At 40.2% G+C, this 7,602-nt stretch overlaps 1 non-coding gene across 1 annotated transcript; it reads left to right on the top strand.

The window, feature by feature from the left end:
- TRNAP-UGG lies at window positions 6,055–6,128 on the top strand. The gene has a single exon. It is a non-coding gene; the product is annotated as a tRNA-Pro (tRNA).

Here is a 7,602-nt window from a genome sequence, read left to right as displayed (position 1 = left end):
AGTAGTGTGTTGGATTAGATGAGATCATGGGGATCTTTAATGAATACAACGGATTCGATTTCAGCATGTTGGAAGGATAATATCGAGGTTCGGCTCGGAAATTTGCTATGGTCTTTGCCAAGGGAGAAGTGGCTTCATGAATGGTTGATTTGAGGAATAGTTATGGTGTATTGCGTGTTGCATTTATCATTGGCAGTATACGGAAGTGTTGGAATGAGACTTTAGTGGATAAGAGGTTTTCTACCGGTATTCGGTTGTTGCGCACAGCTACTGTGATTAGAAGTATCGCTACAAGTGTTTGAGTTATATGGTATATCATGTAATTGCACCTGAGGTTGCAGGTATGGGTTATTACGGCTTGTTCGGGCTTATTCATAGTATAGATGTGAGATTCTGATCTTGTGGATGATTTTCGAAGTAGAAATGTGGTTCCAAGGTTTGTGGGCTAGATTGGATTGTGAAATTTCAGTTACAATGTGTTATCAGACCTATACGAGATAGGGTGACGTGGGACCACCCCCGGGTATGTGCATGGTAAGGTTATTCAGCGATTGAGTGGCTTTTGGAACAACTATGGGCACGTTCGAGGATGAACGTATGTTTAAGTGGGGGAGGATGTAACGACCCGACCGGTCGTTTAGAGCTTTTGCACTTTGCTCGCCAGTTCTTGGGCATGACTTGCCCCGTGTGATGTATTATGACTCATGTAAAACATTGGTTTCGGTTTTCAAGGTAATCGGAATGCATTTTGGAAGTCCGTGGAAGGTTTAGGCTTGAATTGGCAAAATTGAGATTTCGGCGTTTTTCGGTTGTTAGGTGAGATTTTGATATAGAGGTCGGAATGGAATTCCAAAAGTTGCAGTAGTTCCGTTGTGGCATTTGGGATGTGTGTGCAAAATTTCAGGTTATTCGGACCCGTTTTGGTTGGGTTTTTGATCAAAAGCGGAATTCGGAAGATTTTAGAAAGTCTTGAATCCGATGTGTTTTAGTTGATTTGATGTTTGGAACAAGTTTGTATAAGGTATTGGGACATGTTGGAGCCTTTGGTTGAGGTCCCGGGGGCCTCGGGGTGATTTCAGATGGTTAACGGAGAGGTTGGAATTTTGTTGCAGCAGTTGATATTGCTGCTTCTAGTATTTTCGCATCTGCGGATTGGGGACCGCAGATGCGGCGCCACAATTCCGGTGATTTATCGCAGAAGCGAAAAATGGCCAGACGTGCAGAGACCGCAGAAGTGGTATTGTGACCGCATCTGCAATACCGCAGATGCGGAAGTTTAGTCGCAGAAGCGGTGTGGGCTGAGTAAGTGAATTCCGCAGAAGCTGAGCTTTAGACCGCAAATGCGGTGCCGCATAAGCGGATTTTTTGACCGCAGATGCGGGTATCCCTGGGCAGAATGTATACAAGTCTTCCTTCGCAATTTTTGAAGGTTTTCACCATTTTGACTTCGACTTGGGAGCTTTTGGGCGATTTTGAAGAGAGAAATCAAGGAGGCTTCGTTAAGGTAAGGATTTTTGGACCTAAAGCACATTTCTATGGTAGTATCTCATGGATTAAGGCTGTAATTAAAGGAATTAAAGGCTAAAAATGGAGGATTAGGGCTTGAGTTTAAGAGACCTTTGAATGAAGATTTGAGGGGTGATTTGGACTCCGATTTTAGTATTCTTGATATGTATGAAATTGTGGGGAGATGAGGAATCTACTGATGTGAAAAATTGAGTTTCGAGACGTGGGCCCGGGGGTCGGGTTTTGATAATTTCGGGATTTGTGCCCTTTATTGATTGTTTTCGCTTGGGCTTTGTTCCCTTGGCATATTTTGACGTCCTTGTTCTGATTTTGGATAGATTCAACGCGTGTGGAGGCCAATTCGAGGGGCAAAGGTGTCGCGAGCTAGAGATTTAGCCGGTTCGAGGTGAGTAATGATTGTAAATGATGTTCTAAGGGTTTGAAACCTCAGATTGCACATCGTAGTGCTTTATTGAGGTGAGGCACACGCTTGATGACGAGCGTGGGGTCGTGCACTATTGGGGACTGTGACTTGGTCCTTCCCGATTGATGATTTTACCGCGTATTTGACTGAAATCTAATTGTTATCATCATTATTTGGGCTGCATGCCATATTTGGGCTTCGTGTCAACTATTTGAACCATTCGGAGATCTTTGCTGATATTTCCTCACTGTTTGGACTTTATATTTGAACTCAGTCATGTTATTTTCCACTGTTTCCAAAATTCAGCCATGTCCACTGAGTTTTAATACTCAAATGATATTTAAATGATGTTTTGGGCTGAGAAACACTGTTTTACTGTTGCCCGAGAGGCTTATGTGATTTTTGACTGAGTAAGGCCGAGGGCCTCTGTTGTGAGGATATCTTTTAGGACGGGCTGCACGCCGCAGCGGTGATACACTGATGCTGATTAGAGGCCGAGGGCCTGAGATATGTACGCCACGAGGTGGCTTGATTGATATGAGGCCGAGGGCCAAGATTTGATGCCACGAGATGGCTTGTTATTGCGCTTGGGCCGTAAGGGGCCCCTCCAGGAGTCTGCACACACCCAGTGAGCGCGGGTACCCATTGTGATGTGAGATATAGCCCGAGGGGCTGGTATGGTTCTATGTGATTGCTCGAGGGGCTGATATTGTTCTATGTGATTGCCCGAGGGGCTGGTACTGTTCTGAGACATTGCCCAAGGGGCGGATTTGTTGACATTGTGCCCGAGGGGCGAACCTTATGTGCTTATCTTTCTTATTTGCCTGTCATTTACCTGCTTAATTGTGTATTTGTGCCCGAGGGGCGGATTTCTGTGCTTATCTGCACTATTTGTTCTGCATTCATTTGCGTAACTGTTGAAAAGGTCATTTTCAAAGAAGTTTAAACTGAGCTAAGATGTTTAAGAGATTTTTCAGCTTCATTGCTTTCTTACTGGTTTTGTACTACTTCTATACAGCATGTTGATGCACTTTTCGTGATTTCTTATCACTCAGTCTTTATTTATGATTATTACTCACTGAGTTGGAGTACTCACTTTACTCCCTGCACCTTGTGTGCAGATTCAGGTATTTCAGCACCCGGTAGCGGGTATTGGCTGAGCTGAGGCAGAGTTATTGGAGTTTTAGCGAGGTAGCTGCCCGACGTCCGCAGCACAGCTTTACTCCCTCTTGATGTCATTAGACTATTCTAGTATATTTTCCAGAATTTCGTTGTATTTTAGACCTTGGTAGATGCTCATTACTAGTGACACCACGGTATCGGGCTGAGTTGGGTTGTATTCCGCGAATTGTTTTGTATTGTCATTGTTACTTCTGAGTTTATATCATGTTTTAGACGTAATGCTTATTGTTTAATTGCTTAAAAACTGGATTGGAAATGTGTCGGCTGGCCTTGTATTCACGAGAGGCGCCATTACGACCAGGTCTGGGTTTAGGGTCGTGATAAGTTGGTATCAGAGTCTAGGTTACATTGGTCTCACGGGTCATGAGCAGGTTTGGATACCAGGTTTTTAACGGCGGGTAATTATCTCTCTCATATCTCAACTCGATTTTCTTTCTAACTTTCTCCATTATCTTAGAAGCCGGTCAACATGCAATCCGGAGCAAATAAATGCACAAGTAGAAAGTAGAATGCATCGGGATGGTCTTTTTGATTTCGGGTACACCTGTCCTAGACGGACTCAACCCCTATGTTGAGTCCCCTAAGTCAAATGCACGTGATGCAAACAAGAGTTCCTACTAGGGATCCGGCATGAAGTTTTGTTATACTAGGTTTAAAACCTGGGTATATTGTTCTGACCTGGCTTACCCGAGCGGACAGCTTGAGCCGAGGGGGGGCAGCGTACCGGGAATACAGAAGCTTCACCGGCATTGCAACTTGTCCGAACCTCGTTCTAAAATTGGGATATGACTCTAACAGAAAAGAAGTTACACGAAGTGCACACTTCCCAAATGATTTAGAAGACTCAGAGAGGAAAGGGTTTCGTAACAATTTATATACAGTTCAAACAATATTAAAGCGGTAAAAAGCGGCATTTAGCACATTAGGCTCAATCAGATAATAAATAGAGCCAAGTATAACAGTTATTCTAAGCTCGAATTCTGAACCCTGAACCAGAAGTTCTGGGTTCTTTTCCCCAGCAGAATCGCCAGAGCTGTCACACCTCTTTTTTACGCCCGAGGGTATATGGGAGTTTTTCCAATTAAAGTGACATTATTCGAAATGGGATTATTTTATTTAATATTTAGAGTCGCCACTTGGGATAGTTTATTTGGTGTCCCAAGTCACCGGTTTATTTTAAAATCCCAATTCGAGGAAATTTTTCGACTTTATTCAAAAGTCTTGCGAAACCAGAAATTCTAGATAAGGAATTTTGTTAACCTGGGAGAAGGTGTTAGGCATTCCCGGGTTCCATGGTTTGAGCATGGTCACTTAAACTATTAAAATTGGCCTATTATCTGATTAACTACATATTTTAGCCTATTGTGCATTTTAGCTTTTGTAACCGCTTGTAATTAATTTAAACCGCTTTTAGGAAGATTCAACGTTATTTAAAATACGTTTTAAACCATGCTACATGAAATGCACCCGTGGTTCGCGACACGTTCTATTAATATTGTTGAGAAATTGAAATTGGGTTACATGAAATGTACACCCGGATTTAGTAATTAAAATCACAACTACGTCACGGGAATCGTACCCATAGCTATGATTGAATTATTTAAAGAACGCTCCTAAAGAAACTACGAAAGATCAAATTAATAACAACATATGTGAGGGCCACGGAGAGTTTAATTGATGGCACGCCTCAATTTTTAAAAGGAATTAACTCTTGAATTAATTTCATGAGGGCCATGTGTTAAAGGATTTTATGGCACACCTCCATTTGATTTTAACTAAAGGAAATTATCTTATATAAAGTTAAGATCCTAATTGAAACTTAAACTAAAAAGAAATTCCTTAACTTAAAACTAAGCTCTTTTGAGTTATCTAGGCAAGTGTTTTGGGCTGGCAAGAATTCATAGAACAAATCAGCTTGAACGGGTGGAATTGGGCTCACAAACCAGCCCAGAAGTCAAAAAGACCTCAAGCCATCACGCTGGGCCTTAACCAAACGACCCGAAGTAGGCTCAAAACTAGACGGGCTCAGTTGCTATATTTTCTAATTGGGCCTATCTACCCTTTGCATTTGGCATACACATTAGTGAAAAAGGCTGAAACGAAGTCATTCTTAAAAAAAATCGAAGCACAACGCTAGTTTGAAAGTTAATTTCACTACATTGATTTGCAAGATACATCAGATATGCATTTGTAATTAGTGAAAGAAAAGCATCTACAGCTGGGCCAAGCTGTTGAGTCCAACTGCCCAGGCCCAATGGCCTAGGTCAGACTTGCTCGAATGTACCCAAGACTTGGGCCTGTTTGCAAGTGCAGCCCAGTTTATATTTACATACAACCATAAACATGTTCATTACAAAAAAAAAAGGAAAATCTACTATTGAAAGTCTACAAGTGATTAAACTTAAATTGAAATTAACAGTCCATTTACAATATTATCAGTCCAAGACTTTATATAAGAAAGATTTTAACTTAATGAACCATTATCCTACAGTCCCTCACAGCTAACGTCTAAAAAGAAAGAAAGAAGAACTTCAAAAAAAAAGGAAAATGTCTTCTAGCCTTGAATTCCTGCCATCATATCCTTCACAACCAATGTACCAGCTTGCAAGAGATCAGCTACAGAGCTGCCTCTCACTAAATAAGATTTTCCTTTTCTTAAAACAGAAAAAAAAAAAACCATCCCCTTCTTTCTTACCGAGAATTTCCGAAAACTACTAATTTATTTTTAGGACGGGTTCTGTATTTATATATTTTGTATATAATTGTATATAAGTATTTTCTATATAATCTATAAGAGAAGTCTTTTCCTTTTATTTTACTATTATATGTTAAATGAGACCAAAAAGACGAAATGAGCAGAAAATTTGTATATATCAATGGAGGAAATAACCATGTGGAAAACAAGACAGGAATTCTCTACAATTACACTGTGGAACAATTGAAGGGATGTGGCGCAGCTTGGTAGCGCGTTTGTTTTGGGTACAAAATGTCACAGGTTCAAATCCTGTCATCCCTACCTATTACTGCTCAAAGGAGCAGTAACGAGGGATCAATTGAGATCGCTTCAAATTGGACATAATCTTTGATTTTTATCATGCTATTCTAGTATATGTCATCAAAAATGTATTGGGGTTATGAAAAGAATCCTTTAGTTTACAGTCTTATCTATTCTGATAGAAAGCGCTCTAAGTTCAGTTTCGGTAGAACGTGGGTCTCCAAAAACCCCGGATGTCGTAAGGTTCAAAATCCTACAGAGCGTGAATTTTTTTCTCGTTAGATCGAATTAGATAAATAGATTCATTCAGGTAAACTTTCACACAATCGGAATTTGACCTCCTGTGCCTGTGAATTAAGAAAGGAGAGGTCAATCAAAAGAGATGTAATATCAAAGGTCAACTTGATCACCAGCCTATATTGTAAATATGCAGTTACGATAATCCAGCCAAGTAATGATTAGCTAACGNNCGGGGGTTTTTGGCAAGGATATTTGGGGAATCAAGGGTAAGACAATAGTGAGGGGAGGTTGAGGACTATGGGGTGTGATTTTGGGATAATTTTGAGGGGTTAGGGTTTTTGGTTTGAATCTTAGATTCGAAATTTGAGAAATTCGGCGGGGATTTGGGGAAAACTGATTGGGGATTTAGGATGAGGAGGGGACGAGGATTCTATGGTGTATAAATGGTGGTGTTTGGAGGTGGTCCGCCGCCGTAAGGCGATTTTCGGCCGGCGGACCACGGCGGAGGCGGTGGAGGTAAGATGGGGCGGCTAGGGTTTCTCGTCTGTGAGGGTGAGAGACAAAATGAAATGAATTTTTGAGGTTTGGGGGGGGGGTTGACGTAATTCGGACAGTTATATGATAATTGAGTGACCAGTTCGGAGCCGTTGGATCAAAGGAATCCAATGGCTGTGATGAGATTAAGATGAAACGAGGTCGTTTGGGGATGGGGAGACCTGGACCGGGTGGAATGAATTTGGGCCTGGGTTTGGGTTGTTTTGGGAACGGATTTGGGCTAAATTGGGGTGCAAAAATCAGCCTAGTTCAATTAAAAAGTAACCCTTTTCAAATACCTTTTTCTTATTCCTTTTCTTTTCTTTTCTTTTTTCTTTTTTTTTTTAAAATTAAAATCCTAATATTAAAATCCTAGATTATCTAAAAATATGAAATTAAACTAATTAACTAATTATAAAATTATAAACATCACTTAGTTCTAAATTAAAAGAGAAAATCAATAAATTAAAATTAAAAGACAAAAGATGTAAAAATGAGCTATTTTTGTGATATTCAAATTTCTATAAATCAAATAATCATTGATTAATCCTAAAGATGTAAAAATAAAGGCTGAATGCAATGCATGGTATTTTTGATATTTTTCATGATTTAAATAAAACTTAAACACGCACAAAAATGGAAACAATTAAATAAAATTCCACAAAAATTCCTAAAATGACAAATAATTAACAGAAAACCTATTTTCTTGAGATTTTATAGG

This window comes from Nicotiana attenuata, chromosome 7 (genome assembly GCF_001879085.1).
Source record: "Nicotiana attenuata strain UT chromosome 7, NIATTr2, whole genome shotgun sequence".
NCBI classification, from domain to species: domain Eukaryota; kingdom Viridiplantae; phylum Streptophyta; class Magnoliopsida; order Solanales; family Solanaceae; genus Nicotiana; species Nicotiana attenuata.
The sequence above is the reverse complement of the archived record's forward strand: the minus strand, read 5'-3'. Positions and strand labels throughout refer to the sequence as shown.